Source organism: Rhodamnia argentea, chromosome 4 (assembly GCF_020921035.1).
Source record: "Rhodamnia argentea isolate NSW1041297 chromosome 4, ASM2092103v1, whole genome shotgun sequence".
Lineage (NCBI taxonomy): Eukaryota > Viridiplantae > Streptophyta > Magnoliopsida > Myrtales > Myrtaceae > Rhodamnia > Rhodamnia argentea.
This window is the reverse complement of record NC_063153.1, coordinates 10,849,460-10,874,094: the sequence shown is the minus strand read 5'-3', so window position 1 is coordinate 10,874,094 and position 24,635 is coordinate 10,849,460. Positions and strand designations below refer to the sequence as shown.

Here is a 24,635-nt window from a genome sequence, read left to right as displayed (position 1 = left end):
CCCAATCTTGTTGGACTACTAGCAAGAACCCAAGTGCTTCAATTAAGCCTCTTCACCTGAACAATTCTTCGGTCCAATGCACAAACTACAACGTGCAACAGCTCCCATTTTTTCCGACAGTCATCGCCCATGTTGCATCTTCTTGATTTTTCGTTCTCCCTAAATTGGCAATACAAATCGAAAAGCACGACCATCCATGGAGTGCACTTGAAATACGTATAATAGACCATGCTGTCGACCTGTAGAGCACCGTACGCCGGTTCCAAAATGGGCAACTTTATGAACGATGGCACTTAGAAGCCGCGCAACCCCGCCTCATGGAGAGGTTTGCATTGAATTTACACAGTGACATTTCTTTCGTGCATTTGCATCAGGTGGTGTTCCGATCAATTTTCTCATGCTAGTGAGGTTCATCTCTCCTGCCCTCGATTTCATCACGGATAGGTAATTAGTTTCGAAATTGAATGACTCGATAGGAGATGTTTCTGGAAATCACTATCTCTTCCAAAGCGCCGATATTGTTCTCTTTCGACACATATGTTCCAGTCACACTATTAACTTGAACAAATATTGTGTGCCGGGGTAACTCTTATCATATTTCCCAAGATATCGTAACATAACTCCTATGTTTCATTCGGTTGGTATTCACTAGTGTGTTTTGATTCTATAATGGGTACTCGAGACATACAAAGCTACTGAGTCACATTTCATTTGCTCAAAATCAGCTCATAATGATGCCTCGGACTAGTTGGTTTTCTAAATTTGAACACAACCCACTTACTTTATTTCCTTACAGCTGCTAATCACTTAGTAATCTTATTTTTCACGTCTTAAATTTAATATCTCCGACATTTCGATTCGAAAGGTACATTATCCTATCTTAATCCTATCCCATCTCGCTCAATCAAATCAATTCCGCAGCCAAGGTCCATTCAAGACACAAGACATTGCAATTTGCAAGGCAAACCACACACTCCATCTTCCATCCCCACCTCATCGATGGTGGTCTACTTCAAGAAATTCAGATTACCTGGCGCCCTCATCTAAGATGCAAACAACCACCTCTCTTCCAGTCCTCCCACCACCACCAAATCTTTTTTTTCCAACATGAACGTAAAATCCAAGTCTAGATGTGTCCAACGGGTAAGTTGCTTTGGTCCGGCAAAGGGCCGTGGCCCTCCCTCCGGACCTAGAGAGGAGGGTTGCAGCCCTTTCCCCGCTGGCCCTTGCCGAGGCGCCGGCAATCCGATGGCCATTGCCATCGCCTCACCGGCATTGGGGCGACGACCATAGGTGGGAGGGCTACCCTCCCGCCCGGCTTTCTGTCTTTTTATTTTTTTTTTATTTTTTTATTTTTGGAAACAGAAAAAGGGAAAAGCAAATAAAAAATAAAAAAAAGAATTAAATTACGAAAATGCCCCAACCGACAAGTGAGCTCAAGCCCTTTTTTCGGATTATATAGCCACTTCGGGTTTTTATTTGAAACAATATCCACTTCAGGCCCTTATTTGAGATTATGAGAGCACTTCAGGCTCTTCTTTGAAACAAAGTCAATCTCATGCCTTTATATGAGAAAATGAAGATATTTCAGATCATTTTTTGAAATTTTCCCTTACTTATATAGAAAGTAGCAAGAGGACAACCCTTTTTTTTTTGGTCGGAAATAAGCAATTCATTGATCAAACATTATAAGGATAACAGAGGTTATAGGTTTCAAAATATAAAAGGTCCCATAATGGCCTGGGTGGATTAGCCATCCAGTTTGGAGGGAGGGTCTTCGTACGTTGTGCTCTCGCTAGCCAATCCGCAATTTGATTTGGATCTCGAGGACTAAAGATCCACATCAATAAGGTCGGACTGGGCTAGACTCTCCTTGCAGTCATCTATTACAGTCCGTCCGTAGCATCCACGGGCTCGGGTCAGGGCTCGTAACCAGGTGGAAGACTAATAAGCTATCAGTGATTATCACCACCCGCAGATCTCTCTCTTTACACAGATCAGAGTTATCTTCCAACTTCCAAGTACACCGGTGATGATAGCATGCAGATCTGGCTTGCGGGATTCAAAGATGAATTTGTTTCGGACCTTCCATAAGCTCCACAAGACGCCAGCTATTAACTCCACCGTTGGTGCTTTCTCTCTTTCTTGCATGACTTCCATTACCTATTTATCAATCCTTGAAATTTCATTACTGGAGATGCTGATATTGCGTCGCGGGTCTGCCCATATGTCGTTTGTCCAGCTACGAAGAAGGAATAGGTGTTCCGTGGTTTTCGGGCATTGATGACAGAAGGGACAGAGGGGGTCAGGTATGAGCTTTCTTTTGTAATGATTCTCACGGGGTAGCTAAGCTATTTTGGCATGAACTCCATAAGAAAAATTTGATTGTTGGCAGGGTGTTTAGTTTCCAAATGTTAATCCAGAGAGATTTGGGAATTTGGTAAGATTGAGGAAGCTTGATTGGGGTTCTGTTGTTGTGTTGCTGGCTGCATGCTGTGGTAGGCCTCTTTGACTGTGTATCGTCCTGTTTTACTCCCCAGCCCATATAAGTGAATCTTCCTTTGGATTTGTGCTCAGCTGCATTGCCTTGATCTCCTTTGCAATTTGCTCTCCGAACAGATTATTCACTTTATGTTCATCCCGTCTCATGTTCTCGTGGATAATCAATTCCTCTACTTTCTGGGGATCTCCTAGGTTCGCAGGCCCCCCTACCGGGCCCTGTGGTAGCAACCTCTCTTCACGAATTCTGATTGTTTTCCCGTTACCAAGAGACCATCTCATTTCCGGTGATATGCTATCCCTTCCCATAAGTAGGCTCTGCCATCCCCAAGAGGGTCGGGTACCTTTTCTTGCATTCCATAAATTCCTCTTAGGGAAGTATATTCCTTTGACGATTTGACTCCACAAGGCTGAGGGGGACCGTATGAGTCTCCAAACCTGCTTGCCCAGCAATGCCTTGTTGAAAGAAATGAGGTCTCTAAAGCCAAGTCCTCCCTCACGTTTACTCGTCTTAATTACTACCCACTTCTTCCAATGGATTCTAGCCTTTGATTCACTTTGTTTCCACCAGAAGGAAGCTATTCTCTTCTTTATCGTTTTGCACGATGAAATAGGGATCTTGAATATCGACATTGCGTACTGAGGTATAGCTTGCACCACTGCTTTTATCAAGATTTCTTTCCCGACCTTGGACATAAGTTTCTCTTTCCAACCATCTAGCTTCATATTCACTCTTGCCACTATCCAGCCAAACATCTGGTTCTTCGAGCTTCCCCAATCTGATGGGATGCCAAGGTACTTTCCAACTTTATCAAATGGGTGGAACCTTTTTCACTCCCACTATGACTAAAATACTCTCTAGCACATTGCTTTGACATTATTAACCATTGTCGATCCCGAAGACAAGAAAAACCCCATTAAGATTCAAATCTAGGAGCTGAAGCGCTCACCCAATCCTCATCAAGCTCATTACCGATGTCTGCTTCTCCGTGTTAGTCTTCTTGGTCCCGATCATCACCATCATCGTCAATTTGCCATCACCTACTAGCCTCCAAATCCATGACTTGAATTCGCCCCTACTCTAAGTTGTTTATGCAAACCAAAAACATCTCCTTCAAGAACGATAATCCTCTAGACTGGTAGGATTTGGCCCTCCTTGCCCCAACGGTCTTACCTACTTTTCCTCCGATCTCGACCGCCGAGTCGCCACCACATACGATTAAGAGGGTTGATGAGATGATTGCAAACTCGACCCTCAAATCCAAGCCCTTGTGCAATGAGGAGGCTCTATTGCTTGACATTTGTTTGAATTACGCCATTCTTAACATTGTTAAGAAGTTCAATGCAATAGCCTTTAGGTCTATTGTATTCTCGGGTATCAAAATTCGATTAAAGATTCAAAAACTAGTAAGTGCAATGTGGCCCAGATGACAAGAGGCCAAAGCAAATCACAAAGTTTTTTTTTTTTTTAACATAGATATTACCCGAGCTTGAACTATGATCAAATTAAGAGGAAACAAAGAGAAGTCAAAAGAAAGGAGGGAAATGGGGCCCACAACAAAAGACAAAGAAGAAAACAAACAGACACCCCAACCAAAAAAAAGGAAAATATGCTTAAAAAAAGGTTGATATTGTCAAAATAATGTAATTGAAAGTGTTTTAGCTGAGGTGAGGGTGTAAAAAGCGTAACCCTATCAAATATAGGGACTCTCAGTTTGTATGCCATATTCTTGAGTTCGGTGGGCAGCCATTACTAAAGTAGATTCCAGACTTGTTCAAATTAATAGTTGGGCCGGTCGCAAAGCAATATTGGTTTAGGATCCGCGCTAAATCTTGACACTCGCTGATTTTCCCATCCAGGAAGAAAATGGCATCGTCAGCGAAAAGTAAATGCGAAAAGCAGGAGGACAACCTGAAAGACAAAAAAACAGCCCATGTTTGAAACATGACATCCTCTATGCTACATGATGGGCTTAAAGAGCTGCTTTAGCTGAGAAAGCCCAATCTTATGTGATAACTTGTGAACAGTTCTGTCCAATTCACAACCTAGAATGTTCAAAAGTCCCCCCTTACCGACAGTCCAGATCCATGTTGCAGTACAAATTGAAAAGCCCTGTCACTGTGAGGCCTTTCTCAATCTGTTCTCGCCTGTATCATTCATTGATTAATATCGCACTGATCGTCATTAAGACGCACTCTTCTTACCGTCAGGCGTGCGTCTAGGTTATCCTTAGATTCTACTTCCATCCTCAGTTTTCAGCAGCAGAATTTATCCAAAAAAAAAAAAAAAATCATGTCAATTTGTTCTCATTAGCGGCTGAGTTGGCGAGGCTCGAGACCTTGCCCGGCGACGGTGAGGTTGAGCCTTGTTGGCCATGATTAAAAAAGTCGAAGTTAAAAAGGAAAAAAAGAGAAAATGACAAAATGATAAAAAAAAAATTTAAATATTCATAAAATTATTAAAAGATGTCTTTGTCGGCGTCGGCGATGCAACGTTCTGATCTCTACAATAGCGATTTGGGGCGAAATTTGGTCGGAGGGACTGAATTGGCAAATTTCCAAAATGTTTAGAACTATATTATCCGAATTAAAAAAATTTAGAATCGAATCGGTGCAACCGCAATAGTTTTAGTTCTTTTTTTTTTTTTTGGTAATTTTTCTGTTTTGAGCACGTTATTCCGCTATAATCCTCAAGATATGTTTATGGGTATGTAAATTTACTTTTTTTTTTTCTCGATGCATTGATAGACTGGATTAGGGTATATGTTTTTTACCCAACACGAACAAAAAAATAATAATAATAATAAAGTAAAGGAAAGAAAAGGAAATCTTGGTGAGCGAGGATCCTTCCCTTAAAGATAAATTATTGCTCGGGTCTAGGAATGAGGGCGGCGACCCTCTTTGCCACCGCACTATTTTTCCTTTCTCCTGTTACTTTTTTTTTTTTTAAGGTTTCTAATTTTTGCAGCATTTTGAAAATAATTTGCTGTATTATAATCGCCTCATGAAGATATAACAATCATCATTCGATGGTCATGTTGGTATCCCACTTACAATTTCTAAGGGAATGACCAATTCTTTCTTTAAAAAAGAAAAATAATAAAAAGTGCACAAAGTTAAGAAGCTGGCTTCACGAAAAAGTTGAGAGACCCGAGCAATAATAAATCAGGGACGCGGTTGCCTTTATCCCAAAAGCAAAAGGGCAAAAGGGCGAAACCCTCTGATTGGCCTTTATGGTCGCCGAAGTCAACCAGGGAATCTTTGAATATTTCGAAACTTCAGCGAAAGTGCTGGACACCTTCACGGGTGAATAGTTGCCAACGCAGAACCCTATTTCTCTTCAGGGGGAAGAGAGAGAGAGATAGATAGATCTGGAAGTGCTAAGCTTCTTAGCTATGGCAAACTCACAGTACCAAGTGTTCTTGAATTTCAGAGGTCCCGATACTCGTCACACCTTCACAGACCACCTCTACTTTCACTTGAACGATGTGGGAGTCCACGTGTTCAGAGATGACAAGGATCTCCCCGAGGGCGAAAAGTTTGGTGAGAACCTTCTGAGTGCTATCGACAACTCCATGATTTACATACCCATCTTTTCTCAAACCTATGCTTCAAGTATATGGTGCCTTCGTGAGCTTGCGCACATAGTGGACATCGTGTCTAGGTCGAATGGTACAAAAAGCATCCTTCCCATTTTCTTCAACGTGGAACCTGAGGATGTCAAGCTTAGGACTCCACTATATAAGGATGCCTTACTGAAGCGCGAGAACAAGTTTTCCGAGGAAGTCGAGAAATGGAGAGAGGCTCTTGCAGAGGTGGGTAAAATCATGGGATGGAACGTGAAAACGGACCAAAGGTAAATACTCTTTTAAGACTCCTCCCTATTTCTTTTTTTTTTTTTTTGTCGTATGAGATACGACGTTACAAGTGCTGAACGTATTTCTAGGCTTAGCTATAAATGCCGAAATTCTCTTCATGCACGATATTCAGACATTTCTGTAACTACATATGAAAAGCATATCAAGTGAATCCGGGTAAATTAGACTATACTAATTATTTAGTGTACTTAGATCTCGTCCATCATGTTACTTCAATCTATTCAAATTAAATTCAGACAATTGGGCGTGGGTATTAAATTAATCTAGTCAACTAATGAAAGTGTTTTTGTACACTGCAGCGAAGCAGCGATTATCGAATCGGTCGTTAAAAAGGTTTTGGAGGAACTGAAGCTGAGAAAAAAACCAGTGGCTGAGCATTTAGTTGGACTTGATGATCGGGTGAAGCACTTGACAGAGTTATTAAATGTCAACCATTCCGATGTGCTGCTCATTGGAATTTATGGAATGGGTGGCATCGGTAAAACAACCATTGCCAAAGTCGTCTTCAATGAACTATGTTCTGACTTTGGAAAGTGTTGCGATTTCCTTGAGAACGTTCGAGAAGGCATGTTGACGAAGGACGGCATAGTCCAATTGCAGAAGAAGTTATTGTCTAACATTGTTGGTTCTACATGTGCAGAAGAAGTCAAGGATAGTGAGGAAGGAATGAGAAAGATTGGAGAAACACTCCCCAAGAGGAAGGTCCTTGTGGTTCTGGATGATGTTGATAATAAAGAGCACATTAAGAAACTTATAGGAAATAAGTCATTACATTCGGGATCTAAGATAATCATTACAACGAGAGACATAGCTGTTCCGCAAGTTTGGGGACTTAAAGATAAAATTATAGAGTATGAGATGCTTAAGATGGATGATGCTCTTGCACTTCAGCTTTTCTGCCGACATGCCTTTGACAGAGATTTTCCTTCGGATGATTATCGGGAGCTTTCAAATAAAATTGTCTCAAGTACAGGAGGACTCCCTTTGGCAATTGAAGTGATAGGCTCGATACTTTATCAAAAAAGCAAAGCGTTTTGGAAAGAGACTTTGATCGGGTTAAGGAATATACCAGAGGAAGATATTCTAAAAAAGCTAAGGATTAGCTATGATGACCTAGATGAATATCAAAAACAAATTTTCCTCGATATTGCATGCTTCTTTTGCGACGAGAGTAAGAACGATGCAGTTTACATGTGGGAGGATTGTCAATTTTATCCCGAAAGAGGAATTGAAGTCCTTACCAGCAAGTGCTTGATAAAGATATTGGACAATGATAAACTCTGGATGCACGATCAACTCGTAGATATGGGAAGGGAAATCGTCCGTCTAGAAGGTCCAAATGATCTTGGCAAGTGGAGCAGGCTATGGAAAGCAAATGAGGTCCTCGAAATGATAAGAACCGAAGAGGTACGTAAGAAACGTCCAATTTTCAAGTAGAAAGTCGCATATCCTAAGACAAAAGATTCCTGTTCGATTTAAGATGTTTATCATTTTTTCTCTGCCCATTCAAGTTTGTAACGCATGACGATTCGAAGTTGACACATTTCTTCACACCATTGTGGAAATTTCATTTGCAGAGGAAGGACAAGGTTCAAGCGGTTGAGATAAGTGGATCAGATGGCTCCATAGAGATCACTAATGAAGAGATTGAAAGGTTATCAAATCTAAGATTCATCCAGTTACGCAATGGAGATTTTGCTTGGGACTTTGCAAAGTGTCATTCGAAGTTGAGATGGATTTCTTGGAAGACTATTCATCAAGATTTTAGAGCAGTCAATTTTTATTTGGATCATCTTGTTGTTTTTAAACTCTACTGGAGTGACTTCACAGATGATTCAAAAGCATGGGACTTAATCAAGGTAAACCACATGATTTAATTCTAGTGTAATGGTCCCAGTATCACTATGCATTGGTTCTTACACTTGACATGCCATCCATTTTCACGGGAGGCGCGGAATTTGAAAGTTTTATCTCTTGAGGGGTGTCGTGGCATAACGACAATCCCGAACTTGTCTAAATGCTTGGGTTTAGAGAGGTTGACTATTGTGCGGTGCTCCCAGCTAAAGAGGATTGAAAGCTTCATTGGAGATCTACGGTCATTGATTAAGTTAGAGATTGAGACGTGCACGAGTCTAACAGATTTGCCCGAAGAAATAGGGGCACCGGTGAAGCTTGAGCTCTTCTCATTGTCGGGATGTTCTAGCTTGAGAGTGCTTCCGCGCTCACTTGGGAATTTAACCTCATTGATAGAGTTAGACTTATGGAATACATGGATAAGAGAACTTCCCAGCTCCATTGGAAAGTTAATGTCACTCCGCATCTTGCGTGTTCCAATTGTTCTATATCATGGTGACAATGATGATTTCCAGTTTCCTAGTGGCATTAGCACTTTGGTAAATCTTGAAGAGCTGGATCTCTCTGGGCATGAAGGAATGAAAGGTGAAATTCCTATTGGAATTGGTGAATTGTCATCTTTAAGAATCCTAAATTTAAGAGATACCGGTATTTGCGGAATTCCAAGGACAATCAATAGGCTTCATCACCTCCAAACACTGAACTTAGGACACTGTCATGAGATTCAAGAATTGCCCGAGCTTCCCAGGAATTTGACCAGCCTATGTCTTGAATCTAGATCGTTGATCTCAGTACCAAATCTGTCGAACCTCACTAATTTGGTCGAATTGCGACTAAGTGTTGGCTCAAGTTCAAACCTAATCCCAGGATGCAACTTATGGTGGATTCGGAGGTTATCTAGACCGAAAAGGTTAGAGTTAAATCTGGCGAAAGTCCCCGCACCTCCGTAGTTGACTTCTCTTTCTCATCCGGAAAAGCTTGTTCTGGAACACCTAGACTTCGAACCCCTCATGCAGCTTCCGTTTTCCCATTGGGGTTTGGGAAATTTGTCGACTTTAAAGTTCTATGGGTTTAACATGGAAGAGATTGCACTCGTGGGACTTCCACGGCTGGAGAAATTCACCATTAAGTGCGGTTCACTTCGAAGATTATCCATTTCTTCAGAACTAAAGAAGCTACGGCGGGTGAGTGTGTCAGAATGTAATGAGCTAGATGAGATACAAGTTTTGGGTCTTCCGAGATCATTGGAATATCTTAGCGTTGGTGAGTGCGAATCTCTGACCGGAATAAGCGGGTTATCATACTTGAAGAACACGGAGACATTGGAAATCGGTGGCTTCAAGGTACCTACTGATGTCCAGGGCCTAAACGAGCTAGTCTCTCCGAAATTCTTGGCGGTCACTAATTGCACGTCATTGAGAACGTTGATTGATGCATCTTGCACAAAAATACCAGATGATTGCCAAGTCAATATAGGGGCATGTGGAGACTTTGTCCCAGATTACGTGGGGATAATGCATCCGAAGCGTTACAGAGTGGTGATTCTACTGAACAAGGTGAAACCTCTTCTTCATCAATGTGCGGTAGACTTCTGTTTGATTCCTTCTTCTTAGGCCAAATATCCTCCTTTCTTTAGCCCCACAAATATCCTCATTTTGGCTGCACCGTGGTTTCTACTCCGTTAATGCATTTATGTCTTCTTTCCAAAGGATTGTCTAGTGAATGTGGCTTTATAGAAAAACAAAATAATGATTCAAAAATTAACGAGTGTTTCCATTCATATACGCAATCCTCAAATCAAGAGTAGAAGAAGCCCGCTACCGGATAGTTTCATTTACACCGATGTTCCAATACTAGTTTTTTTTCCCTTCAAAGAGGGGAATATGTGAGGATATACTACTCCGGATAGTTATCTAACTTATTTGGTGTTTAATTTGGATTTATATCATCTACTTATTACAAGTTCAAAATCAGTTACTATGAGAAAAATCGTATAAGTACTATGATATTAAGTTGGACATCTTAGTATTTAATCCTAAATCTGTCTCTAACTAATGAATGGTGTAATGTATGTGTCCTATTGGATTTCAGATAGATAAGCAGAAAGGTTCAATATATATTTACATATATTCAATACATATGTTGTTTGGCTCTCACATTGAACTTGTTACACCACGGTTGGAGGAGTGTCCCTTCACAATCAAATTCCGCCTTGTATCCAAGATGCCCCCTGCTGTGAGTTTCCTTCTTCCCGATAAAATTATGGGAAAAAAAGAAAATGTCACTGCTGATAGCGTGACATATGAAGGATTGATTGCTGATGTTAAAGGTTTCGGCATTCATTTCAAGAGCATGTGGTACGGGTGCGGGCGCCACTTCATCAACTCGTTCGTAGAGATCAAGAGTGATGAGCAAGTGAAGGGGATGGTGCAAGAAGCATCTAAAAGAGGATCAATTCATCCGATCCTTCAGGATGAAGGGGACCTTTCTTCTGTAAGTATTGGATATTTGCATTATCTTAATTGTCCAGTCCTCGAAACTAATGTGGAATTTCAACGTGGTCCAGGTGAAGAGAGATAGAACTGTGGAGACAGACCGATTACCTCCAAAAAAAAGGCCGAGACAGTAGGACCGGACGTGCTTCAAACCCGGGAAGGGATCCTGTAGAAAGAGGCAGAGGAAGGGGTATAGCTTCAAGTTCAAGAAACAGCAAAGGTTCGAGGCCGGGTAGGGATTCGGCTTCCACTTCAGGAAAGGGCAAGGCATCAAATTCGGGAAGGAGCATATCTTCAATTTCGCGAAGCGGCACGACATCGAGTTCGGGAAGGGGTAGAGGTTCAAGTTCAAGAAGGGGCACAACTAATGTGGGGGCAAGTTCAAGTTCGGGAAGGGGCATAGCGTCAAGTTCACGAAGCGGCTCGACTTTGAGCACGGGAAGGGGCGGACCTTCAACTTCGGGAAATTGCGCAACCGTGAGTTTAGGAAGGGGCACCGCCAAAATGGGCACAAGTTTAAGATCAAAGATGGAACAGGGTTCAAGCTCGGCCAAGACCGAGCCTCAAACATCAAGTTCGTGATAAACTAAATCGAGGTAAAGTTCGAGTTTCCTCGAACGTTCTTGCATCTTTCTTCTAGGGAGACTGTTAATCAACATGTGCTTATGAAACTTTTTGGCGGAAGGTAGTGAACACGTTACAATAAATTCGGAGCGGCGGCATTGGTAAGAAGATCACGAAAGAAAACATCCACAGGTGTTGTCCTAACTCGGGATTGTAAAGAAGCAATTTTAGGACTCGTTTGGATCTCGGGTTTCTTGATGATATTCGTTTTTTTTTTGCTTGTCATAATTTGGTTTAGCTGTATTGAGCACAGAAAATGTGAAGTCACTGCTCTGTTACTAATAAGGATGTTATAGGCAGCTTTTCTATCGTTTCGGTGTGCAAGAATTACTTGAATCCAAAGTGTCTTCCTTACGTAAATCCAGTAGTGGTCACAAGTAGAATGCTTCAAAGCTTTAGAATAATGCCTGAAATAGTTAGCGATGACGCCGTGCTATGCACCGCACCGGTATGAGTTTGATTGACGAGCCTTTATCATATGCCAAGGAAAAGGGAAAAGAGCTATGGTATTGGCGGTTCCTAAACCGTTGTGAAATATTTAATCAGATCTCTCGATATTTTTTTTTTTGTGTAATTCGGATCCCTAAATTATTTGTTATGTTCGAGTTGGTCCTTCCCTTAAGGCTAGAAGATGCTAACATGACATTTTACGTCGTAATTATAACAGAAAAGGTTGTCATCAAAATTTCGAAAAAGCACAAATCTAGAAAAATACGAAATCTGAAAAAAATGAAAAAGAAGAAGGAAAGAGACAAATTCATTCTGGAGAAATGCATGCCTCTCCATCTAAAAATAGTTTTGGAATTGGATTGCATTCTTCACTCACCTCGATCCTTTGCATTTGCTAACCTCAATCCTCTCCATTCGCTGACAAAGCTAAGCTTAAGGAGAAGCGCGAGACGGTTGTTCGTGGCGTTACTTCTCTTCATATTGCGCCACCGCCATCAGCTTATGTACACTCAATTCTTTTCTTTGAAAAATATAAAAAGAAAGAAAAGGAAACTTTCACATAAACTCGACTCGAATTTAATATTTCACCACAAGAATATATATATATATATAAGTGTTATAGTAAGTGAAAACCATTTTCATTATATACATTTTCTATCCCTTTTTTATTTTGTGGATGATAGTGATCTTTCATTGCTTATGTTGAAAGTTGCAGGAGGACAACTTATGTTGGAAACATGACACCTTCTATGCTACATGGGCTTGAACAACTTCTTTAGCAGAGAAGGCCCAATCTTGTTGGACTACTAGCAGGAACCCAAGTGCTTCAATTAGCCCCTTCACCTGAACAGTTCTTCGGTCCAAGGCACAAACTACAACGCGCAACAGTTCCCATTTTTCCGACAGTCATTGCCCATGTTGCATCTTCTTGTTTTTTCGTTCTCCCTAAATTGGCAATACAAATCGAAAAGCACCACCATCCATGAAGTCCACTTGCAATACGTATAATAGTCATACTGCCGACCTGTAGAGCACCGCACGCCGGTTCCAAAATGGCTAATTTTATGAATGATGGCACTAAGAACCGCGCAACCCCGCCTCATGGAGAGGTTTGCATTGAATTTACATAGCGACATTTCTTTCGTGCATTTGCATCAGGTGGTGTTCCGATCAATTTTCTCATGCTAGTGAGGTTCATCTCTCCCGCCCTTGATTTCATCAAAGATAGGTAATTAATTTCGAAATTGAATGACTCGATAGGAAATGCTTATGGAAATCACTATCTCTTCCAAAGTGCTGACATTGCTATCTTTCACGACATATATTCCAGTCACAATACTAACTTGAGCAAATATTGTGTGCCGGAGTAACTCTATCATATTTCCCAAGATATCGTAACATAACTCCTATGTTACATCGGTTGGTATTCACTAGTGTGTTTTGATTCTATAATGGGTACCCGAGAAATACAAAGCTACCGAGTCTATATTTCATTTGCACAAAATCAGCTCACAATGATGCCTCGGACTAGTTGGTTTTCTAAATTTGAACACAACCCACTTACTTTATTTACTTACCGCTGCTAATCGCTTAGTAATCTTGTTTTTCACGTTTTAAATTTAATATCCCCGACATTGCAATTCAAAAGGTGCATCATCCTATCTTAATCCTATCCCATCTCGCTCAATCAAATCAATTCCTTGCCGTGTCCGGAGGGAGGGCCACGGCCCTTTGCCGGACTGGAGCGACTCACCCGTTGGACACATCTAGACCCGGATTTTATGTTCATGTTGGAAAAAAAAAAAGATTTGGTGGTGGTGGGAGGATTGGAAGAGAGGTGGTTGTTTGCATCTTAGAGGAGGCGGCCGGGTAATCCGAATTTCCTGAAGTAGACCACCATCGATGAGGTGGGGATGGAAGATGGAGTGTGTTTTGATTCCCTATTGGCCCTTGCCAAGGCGCCGATGACCCGACGGTCATTGCCGGCGCCCCCATCGGCATTAGGGCAACGACCATAGATGGGAGGGCTGCCCTCCCGCCTAGCTTTCTGTCTTTCTTTTTTTCTAGTTTCTTTTTAAATTTTTGGAAATAGAAAAAGGGAAAAACAAATTAAAAAATAAAAAATAATTAAATTACGAAAATGCCCCTACTAGCGAGTGAGCTCAAGCCTTTTTTTTAAGATTATATTGCCACTTCGGATCCTTATTTGAAACAATATCCACTTCGGACCTTTATTTGAGATTATGAGAGCACTTCAGGCCTTCTTTAAAACAAAGTCAATCTTATGCCTTTATTTGAGAAAATGAAGATATTTCGGATCATTTTTTGAAAATTTCCCTTACTTATATAGAAAGTAGCAGGAGGACAACCTTTTTTTTTTGTTTGGTCGGAAATAAGGAATTCATTGATCAAACGTTAAGAGTATAACAGAGGTTATAGGTTTCAAAATATAAAAGGTCCCATAATGGCCTGGGTGGATTAGCCATCCAGTTTGGAGGGAGGGTCTTCGTACGTTGTGCTCTCGCTAGCCAATCCGCAATTTGATTTGGATCACGAGGACTAAAGATCCACTTCGATAAGGTCGGACTGGGCTAGACTCTCCTTGCAGTCATCTATTACAGCCCGTCCGTAGCATCCACGGGCTCGGGTCAGGGCTCGTAACCAGCTGGAAGACTAATAAGCTATCAGTGATTATCACCACCCGCAGATCTCTCTCTTTACACAGATCAGAGTTATCTTCCAACTTCCAAGTACACCGGTGATGATAGCATGCAGATCTGGCTTGCGGGATTCAAAGATGAATTTGTTTCGGACCTTCCATAAGCTCCACAAGACGCCAGCTATTAACTCCACCGTTGGTGCTTTCTCTCTTTCTTGCATGACTTCCATTACCTATTTATCAATCCTTGAAATTTCATTACTGGAGATGCTGATATTGAGTCGCGGGTCTGCCCATATGTCGTTTGTCCAGCTACGAAGAAGGAATAGGTGTTCCGTGGTTTTCGGGCATTGATGACAGAAGGGACAGAGGGGGTCAGGTATGAGCTTTATTTTGTAATGATTCTCACGGGGTAGCTAAGCTGGCATAAACTCCATAAGAAAAATTTGATTGTTGGCAGGGTGTTTAGTTTCCAAATGTTAATCCAAAGAGATTTGGGAATTTGGTAAGATTGAGGAAGCTTGATTGGGGTTCTGTTGTTGTATTGCTGGTTGCATGCTGTGGTAGGCCTCTTTGACTGTGTATTGTCCTGTTTTACTCCCAGCCCATATAAGTGAACCTTCCTTTGGATTTGTGCTCAGCTGCATTGCCTTGATCTCTTTTGCAATTTGCTCTCCGAACAGATTATTCACTTTATGTTCATCCCGTCTCATGTTCTTGTGGATAATCAATTCCTCTACTTTCTGGGGATCTCCTAGGTTCGCAAGCTCCCCTATCGGGCCTTGTGGTAGCCACCTCTCTTCACGAATTCTGATTGTTTTCTCGTTACCAACAGAACATCTCATTTCCGGTGATATGGTATCCCTTCCCATAAGTGGGCTCTGCTATCCCCAAGAGGGTCGGGTACCTTTTCCTGCATTCCATAAATTCCTCTTAGGGAAGTATATTCCTTTGACGATTTGACTCCACAAGGCTGAGGGGGACCGTATGAGTCTCCAAACCTGCTTGCCCAGCAATGCCTTGTTGAAAGAAATGAGGTCTCTAAAGCCAAATCCTCCCTCACTTTTACTCGTCTTAATTACTACCCACTTCTTCCAATGGATTCTAGCCTTTGATTCGCTTTGTTTCCACCAGAAGGAAGCTATTCTCTTCTTTATCGCTTTGCACGATGAAATAGGGATCTTGAATATCGACATTGCGTACTGAGGTATAGCTTGCACCACTGCTTTTATCAAGATTTCTTTCCCGACCTTGGACATAAGTTTCTCTTTCCAACCTTCTAGCTTCATATTCACTCTTGCTACTATCCAGCCAAACATCTGTTTCTTCGAGCTTCCCCAATCTGATGGGATGCCAAGGTACTTTCCAGCCTTATCAAATGGGTGGAACCTTTTTCACTCCCACTATGACTAAAATACTCTCTAGCACATTGCTTTGACATTATTAACCATTGTGGATTCTACCTTTTTTTAGCATTCTTCATTTATTTTTCTTCTCTCTTTTTTGTACCACTTTCCTTCTTCTTATTTATTTCTATGCTCTCTTTCTAAAGCACCCTTCTCATGTCTATGATAGGCAAGTTTTTGACAACCCAACGTCTGACACAAGCTATTAACGTATTTAAAGCCCATATTTGCACAGAACCTATACCTCACCCAACTAGTCCTCTTCCGTATCCACTTCTTCAATTCAAAGCTCAATTATAAGTATATAAAAAAAAAAAAGCATCTCATCTCTCTTCACTCTTCACCCTCATTCAATCCCTTTCGCTCTCCGTGTTATTCATTTTCCCTTTCAGCATCAAACACTTTGATTGATCGATCCCAAAGACAAGAAAAACCCCATTGAGATTCAAATCTAGGAGCTGAAGCGCTCACCCAATCCTCATCAAGCTCATTACCGATGTCTGCTTCTCCGTGTTAGTCTTCTTGGTCCCGATCATCACCATCATCGTCGATTTGCCATCACCTACTAGCCTCCAAATCCATGACTCGAATTCGCCCCTACTCTAAGTTGTTTATGCAAACCGAAAACGTCTCCTTCAAGAACGATAATCCTCTAGACTGGTAGGATTTGGCCCTCCTTGCCCCAACAGTCTTGCCTACTTTTCCTCCAATCTCGACCGCCGAGTCGCCACCACATACGATTAAGAGGGTTGATGAGATGATTGCAAACTCGACCCTCAAATCCAAACCCTTGTGCAATGAGGAGGCTCTATTGCTTGCCATTTGTTTGAATTACGCCATTCTTAACGTTGTTAAGAAGTTCAATGCAATAGCCTTTAGGTCTATTGTATTCTCAGGTATCAAAATTCAATTAAAGATTCAAAAACTAATAAGTGCAACGTGGCCCAGTTGACAAGAGGCCGAAGCAAATCACAAAGTTTTTTTTTTTTTTATACATAGATACTACCCAAGCTTGAACTATGATCAAATTAAGAGGAAACAAAGAGAAGTAAAAAGAAATGAGGGAAATGGGGCCCACAACAAAAGACAAAGAAGAAAACAAACAGACACCCCAACCAAAAAAAAGGAAAATATGCTTAAAAAAAAGGTTGATATTGTCAAAATAATGTAATTGAAAGTGTTTTAGCTGAGGTGAGGGTGTAAAAAGCGTAACCCTATCAAATATAGGGACTCTCAGTTTGTATGCCATATTCTTGAGTTCGGTGGGCAGCCATTACTAAAGTAGATTCCAGACTGGTTCAAATTAATAGTTGGGCCGGTCGCAAAGCAATATTGGTTTAGGATCCGTGCTAAATCTTGACACTCGCTGATTTTCCCATCCAGGAAGAAAATGGCATCGTCAGCGAAAAGTAAATGCGAAAAGCATGAGGACACCCTGAAAGACAAAAAACAGCCCATGTTTGAAACATGACATCCTCTACGCTACATGATGGGCTTAAAGAGCTGCTTTAGCTGAGAAAGCCCAATCTTATTTGACGACTTGTGAACAGTTCTGTCCAATTCACAATCTAGAATGTTCAAAAGTCCCCCCTTTCCGACAGTCCGGATCCATGTTGCAGTACAAATTGAAAAGTCCTGTGACTGTGAGGCCTTTCTCAATCTGTTCTCGCCCGTATCATTCATTGATTAATATTGCACTGATCGTCATTAAGACGCACTCTTCTTACCATCAGGCGTGCGTCTAGGTTGTCCTTAGATTCTACATCTATCCTCAGTTTTCAGCAGCGGGATTTATCCAAAAAAAAAAAATTTCACGTCAATTCGATCTCGTTGGCGGCTGAGTTGGCGAGGCTCGAGACCTTGCCCAGCGACGGTGAGGTCGAGCCTTGTTGGGCACGATGAAAAAAGTTGAAGTTAAAAAGGAAAAAAAAAAAGAGAAAATGATAAAAAAATTAAAATATTCATAAAATTATTAAAAGATGTCTATGTCGGCGTCGGCGATGTAACGTTCTGATATCTACGATAGCGCTTTCCAACGAAGTTTGGCCGAAGGGATTGAATTGGCAAATTGCCAAAATGTTTAGAACTATATTATCCGAATTAAAAAAAATTAGGACCGAATCGGCACAATTGCGGTAGTTTTAGTTATTATTTTTTTTCTTGGTAATTTTCCCGTTTTGAGCACGTTATTCCGCTATAATCCTCAAGATATGTTTATGGGTATGTAAATCTTTTTTTTTTTTCTCGATGCATTGATAGACTGGATTAGGGTATATGTGTTTTACCCAACACACCCAAAAAAAAAAAAAGGAAAGGAAAGAAAAGGAAATCTTGGTGAGCGAGGATCCTTCCCTCAAAGATAAATTATTGCCCTTTCCTTTCTCCTGTTACTTTTTTTTTTAAAAGGTTTCTAATTTTTGCAACATTTTGAAAATAATTTGCTGTATTATAGTCGCCTCATAAAGAAATAACAATCAGCATTTGATGGTCATGTTGGTATCCCACTTACAATTTCCAAGGGAATGACCAATTCTTTCTTTAAAAAAGAAAAATAATAAAAAGTGCACAAATTTAAGAAGCTGGCTTCACGAAAAAGTTGAGAGACCCGAGCAATAATAAATCAGGGACGCGGTTGCCTTTATCCCAAAAGCAAAAGGGAAGAAGGAAGAAACTCTCTGATTGGCCTTTATGGTCGCCGAGGTCAACCAGGGAAATCTTTGAACATTTCGAAACTTCTGCGAAAGTGCTGGACACCTTCACGGGTGAATAGTTGCCAACGCAGAACCCTATTTCTCTTCAGGGGCAAGAGAGAGGGGGAGAGAGATAGATCTGGAAGAGCTAAGCTTCTTAGAGCTATGGCAAACTCAGAGTACCGAGTGTTCTTGAATTTCAGAGGTCCCGATACTCGTCACACATTCACAGACCACCTCTACCATCGCTTGAAAGATGTGGGAGTCCACGTGTTCAGAGATGACAATGAGCTCCGCGAGGGCGAAGAGATTGGTGGGAACCTTCTGAGTGCTATTGACAACTCCATGATTTACATACCCATCTTCTCTCAAACCTATGCTTCAAGTATATGGTGCCTTCGTGAGCTTGCGCACATAGTGGACATCGTGTCTAGGTCGAACGGTAGAAAAAGCATCCTTCCCATTTTCTTCAACGTGGAACCTGAGGATGTCAAGCTTAAGACTCCACTATATGCGGGTGCTTTCTCGGAACACAAGGACAAGTTTCCCGACCAAGTCGAGAAATGGAGAAAGGCTCTTGCAGAGGTGGATGAAATCAAGGGATGGAACGTGAAAGGGGACCAAAGGTAAATACTCTTTTAAGACTCCTCCCTATTTCTTTCTTCCTTTTTTTTGTCGTATGAGATACGACGTTACAAGTGCTGAACGTATTTCTAGGCTTAGCTATAAATGCGGAAATTCTCTTCACGCACGATATTCAGACATTTCTGTAACTACGTATGAAAAGCACATCAAGTGAATTCGGGTAAATTAGACTATACTAATTATTTAGTGTGCTTAGATCTCGTCCGTCATGTTACTTCAATCTATTGAAATTAAATTCAGACAATTGGGCGTGGGTATTAAATTAATCTAGTCAACTAATGAAAGTGTTTTTGTACACTGCAATGAAGCAGCGATTATCGAATTGGTCGTTAAAACGGTTTTGGAGAAACTGGAGCTAAGAAAAAAATCAGTGGATGAGCATTTAGTCGGACTTGATGATCGGGTGACGCACTTGACAGAGTTATTAAATGTCAACCATTCCGATGTGCGGCTCATTGGAATTTATGGAATGGGCGGCATCGGTAAAACAACCATTGCCAAAGTCGTCTTCAATGAACTGTCTTCTCACTTGGGAAAGTGTTGCGGTTTCATTGAGAACGTTCGAGAAATCATGTCGACCGAGGACGGCACAGTCCAATTGCGTAAGAAGTTGTTGTCTGACATTGCTGGTTCTACATATGCAGAAGGAGTCAAGGATAGTGAGCAAGGAATGAACATGATTGAAGCAACACTCCCCGAGAGGAAGGTCCTCGTGGTTACGGATGATGTTGCTAATAAAGATCACATTAAGAAACTAATAGGAAATAAGTCATTACAATCGGGATCAAGAATAATCATTACAACGAGAAACACAACTGTTTTGCAAGTTCGGGGACTTGAAGGTAAAATTATACCGTATGAGATGCTTGAGATGGATGATACTCTTGCATTTCAGCTTTTACGTCGACATGCCTTTGGCGGAGATTCTCCTTCGGATGATTATCGGGAGCTTTCAAGGGAAATTGTCTCAAGTACAGGAGGGCTCCCTTTGGCAATTGAAGTGATAGGTTCGTTGCTTTATCAAAACAACAAAGCGGTTTGGGAAGAGACTTTGGTCAAGTTAAGGAATATACCCGAGAAAGATATTGTAAAAAAGCTAAGGATTAGCTATGATGACCTAGATGAAAATCAACAAGAAATTTTCCTCGATATTGCATGCTTCTTTTGCAACGAGAGTAAGAACGATGCAATTTACATGTGGACGGATTGTCAATTTTATCCCAAAAGAGGAATTAAAGTCCTTACCAGCAAGTGCTTGATAAAGATATTGGACAATGATAAACTATGGATGCACGATCAACTCGTAGATATGGGAAGGGAAATCGTCCGTCTAGAAGGTCCAAATGATCTTGACGAGCGGAGCAGGCTGTGGAAATCAAATGAGGCCCTCGAAATGATAAGGACCGAAGAGGTAAGTAAGAAACGTCCAATTTTCAAGTAGAAAGTCGCGTATCCCGAGACAAAGGATCCCCGTTCGATTTAAGATGTTTATCATTTTTTTCTCTGCCTATTGAAGTTGCAACGCATGACGATTCGAAGTTGACAAATTTCTTCACACCATTGCGGAAATTTCATTTGCAGAGGAAGGGCGAGGTTCAAGCGCTTGAGATAAGTGGATCGGATGGCTCCATAGCGATCACTAATGAAGAGTTTGAAAGGTTACCAAACCTAAGATTCATCCGATTACGCGATGGATATTTTGTTGGGGACTTTGCAAAATGTCATTCGAAATTGAGATGGATTTCTTGGGAGCCTGTTCGTCAGGATTTTAGAGCAGTCAATTTTTATTTGGATCATCTTGTTGTTTTTAAACTTGATCGGAGTGACTTCACAGATGATTCAAAAGCATGGGACTTAATCAAGGCAAACCACATGATTTAATTCTAGTGTAATGGTTCTAGTATCACTATGCATTGGTTCTTATACTTGACATGCCATCCATTTTCACAGGGGGCACGGAATTTGAAAGTTTTATCTCTTACGAGGTGTGATAGCATAACGACAATGCCGGACTTCTCTAAATGCTTGGGTTTAGAGAGGTTGACTATTGCGCACTTGCTCCCAGTGGAGAGGATTGAAAGCTTCATTGGAGATCTACGGTCATTGATTAAGTTAGAGATTAATGAATGCCCTAGACTTATAGATTTGCCCGAAGAAATGGGGGCACTGGTGAAGCTTGAGCTCCTCTCATTGTCGGGATGTTCTAGGTTGAGAGAGCTTCCGGGCTCACTTGGGAATTTAACCTCATTGATAGAGATAGACTTATTCGATACAAGGATAAGGGAACTTCCCAGCTCCATTGGAAAGTTAATATCACTCCACATCTTGCGTGTTTCAATACCTAGGTTATATTATGGTGAGACCGATGATTTCCGGTTTCCTAGTGGCATCGACACTTTGGCAAATCTTGAAGAGCTGGATCTCTCCGGGCGTATAGGAATGAAAGGTGAAATTCCTATTGGAATTGGAGAATTGTCCTCTTTAAGAATCCTAAATTTAGAATCCACCGGTATTTGCGAAATTCCAAGGACAATCAACAGGCTTCATCACCTCCAAACACCGAACTTAGGACACTGTCATGAGATTCAAGAATTGCCCGAGCTTCCCACAAGTTTGACCTATCTATGTCTTGCATCTAAACCGTTGATCTCGGTCCCTAATCTATCGAACCTCACCAATTTGGTTGACCCGCAACTAAGTGATGGCTATCATTTTGGAGGGAGATCAAACCCAATCCCAGGATGCAACTTAAGTTGTATTGGGAGATTATCTAGACCGAAAAGTTTAAATCTGGCGAACGTCCCCGCACCTCCAGAGTTGGCTTCTCTTTCTCATCCGGAAAAGCTTGTTCTGGAACACGTAGACTTCGAACCCCTCATGCGACTTCCGTTTTCCCACTGGGGTTTGAGAAATTTGTCGACTTTAGAGTTCTATGGGTTTAACATGGAAGAGATAGCACTCATGGGACTTCCGTGGCTGGAGGAATTCACAGTTCGGTGCGGTTCACTTCGAAGATTATCCATTTCTTCGGAACTAAAGAAGCTACGGCAAGTGAGTGTGTCAGATCGTGATGAGCTAAACGAGATACAAGTTTTGGGTCTTCCGAGATCATTGGAATATCCGAGCGTTGGTGAGTGCGAATCTCGGACAGGAATAAGCGGGCTATCATACTTGAAGAACCTGCAGAGATTGGAAATCGGTCGCTACGAGGTACTTACTGATGTCCAGGGCCTAAACGAGCTAGTCTCTTTGAAATCCTTGGAGGTCACCGGTTGCGCGTCATTGAGAAGGTTGATTGATGCATCTTGCACAAAAATACCAGATGATTGCAAAGTCTTAATAAGGGCATGTGGAGCCTTTGTCCCAGATTTCGTTGGGATGATGCATTTGAAGCGTTACGGAATGGTGATTCTACTGAACAAGGTGAAACCTCTTCTTCATCAATGTGCGGTAGACTTACGTTTGATTCCTTCTTCTTAGGCCAAATATCCTCCTTTCTTTAGCCCCATAAATATCCTCATTTTGGCTGCACCGCAGTTTCTACTCCGTTAATGCATTTATGTCTTCTTTCCAAAGGATTGTCTAGTGAATGTGGCTTTATAGAAAAACAAAATAATGATTCAAAAATTAACGAGTGTTTCCATTCATATACGCTATCCTCAAATCAAGAGTAGAAGAAGCCCGCTGCCGGATAGTTTCATTTATACCGATGTTCCAATACTAGTTTTTTTTTCCCTTAAATGAGGGGAACATGTGAGGATATACTACTCCAGATAGTTATCTAACTTATTTGGTGTTTAATTTGGATTTACATCATCTACATATTACAAGTTCAAAATCAGTTAATATGAGAAAAATCTGATAAGTATTGTGATATTAAGTTGGACATCTTAGTATTTAATCCTAAATCAGTCTCTAACTAATGAATGGTGTAATGTATGTGTCCCATTGGATTTCGGATATATAAGCAGAAAGGTTCAATATATATGTTGTTTGGCTCTCACATTGAACTTGTTACACCGCGGTTGGAGTGTCCCTTCACAATCAGATTCCTCCTTGTATCAAAGATGCCCCCTGTTCGGTGGCCCATTACAGGTACAATAATGGGGAAAAAGGAAAATGTCATTGCTGATAGCGTGACCTATGAAGGATTGATTGCTGATGTTAAAGGTTTCGGCTTTCATTTCGAGAGCATGTGGTACGGGTGCAGGCACGGGCACGGGTACGGGTACAGGGACCGGTTCTACCCCCCGTTCATAGAGATCAAGAGTGATGAGCAAGTGAAGGAGATGGTGCAAGAGGCATCTAAAAGAGGATCAATTCAATTGTACCTCGAGATGTTAAGGGAGGAATGGGCAATAACGACCGGTCCGTATTCCGACGAGCATGGAGCCGAGCGGGACGTTCCAAGTCCCGACGAAGACTCGGATTCTCGCATCGTGGGCGAAAGAGAAGCCGATGGCACCTCCTCCATCGATGATTTCCGGTCAGAGCCGAGCAATGCTAAAGGTTTTAAGGCCACAGGAAATTGGAGGCAAATGAGGGACGGAAGGATTTGGCACTCCGGCAAATGTCCACAAAGGGAAAGCAACAAATATGGAAAATAGAAAGGAGGAGCGGGATGAGAGTGGGGAACCCGCCGACGAAATTGATGTTGTTTGGTCGAGTTCCCCGAGGTGCGAAGGAATTGAACATCGGGAGAGCTCTCGCAAAGCTACAACCGAAGTTGAGGATGAAGGGAACCTTTCTTCTCTAAGTATTGGATATTTGCGGTCCTCGAAACTAATGAGGAATTTCAACGTGGTCCAGGTGAAGAGAGATAGAACCGTGGAGACAGACCGAATACCTCCAAAAACAGGCCGAGACAGTGGGACCGGACGTGCTTCCAACCCAGGAAGGGATCCCGCAGAAAGAGGCAGAGGAAGGGGTATAGCTTCAAGTTCAAGAAACAAGAAAGGTTCGAGGCCGGGTAGGGATTCAGCTTCCACTTCAGGAAAGGGCAAGGCATCAAATTCGGGAAGGAGCATATCTTCAATTTCGCGAAGCAGCACGACATTGAGTTCGGGAAGAGGCAGAGGTTCAATTTCGGGAAAGGGCGCAACTTTGAGTACAGCAAGAAGGGACGTGATGTTGAGTTTAGGAAGGGGTAGAGGTTCAAGTTCAAGAAGGGGCACAACAAATGTGGGGGCAAGTTCAAGTTCGGGAAGGGGCATAGCGTCAAGTTCACGAAGCGGCTCGACTTTGAGCACAGAAAGGGCCAGAGCTTCAACTTCATGAAATTGCGCAACCGTGAGTTTAGGAAGGGGCACCGCCAAAATGGGCACAAGTTTGAGGTCAAAGATGGACAAGGGTTCAAGCTCGGCCAAGACCGAGCCTCAAACATCAAGTTCGTGATAAGCTAAATCGAGGTAAAGTTCAAGTTTCCTCGAACGTTC

At 41.8% G+C, this 24,635-nt stretch overlaps 2 long non-coding RNA genes and 2 pseudogenes across 2 annotated transcripts; all 4 read left to right on the top strand.

Annotated features, from left to right (window-relative positions):
* The first annotated feature begins 2,027 nt into the window (after nt 1–2,027).
* LOC125314612 lies at nt 2,028–2,653 on the top strand. The gene is made up of 3 exons (XR_007198094.1): nt 2,028–2,129; nt 2,243–2,309; nt 2,396–2,653. It is a non-coding gene; the product is annotated as an uncharacterized LOC125314612 (long non-coding RNA).
* Nucleotides 2,654–5,894: 3,241 nt separating this feature from the next.
* LOC115733404 lies at nt 5,895–10,811 on the top strand (annotated as a pseudogene).
* A 3,750-nt stretch (nt 10,812–14,561) lies between these two features.
* On the top strand, nt 14,562–15,099 carry LOC125314613. Its single transcript, XR_007198095.1, has 2 exons — nt 14,562–14,838; nt 14,920–15,099. It is a non-coding gene; the product is annotated as an uncharacterized LOC125314613 (long non-coding RNA).
* Nucleotides 15,100–18,720: 3,621 nt separating this feature from the next.
* On the top strand, nt 18,721–24,173 carry LOC115733333 (annotated as a pseudogene).
* The last annotated feature ends 462 nt before the right edge of the window (nt 24,174–24,635 follow it).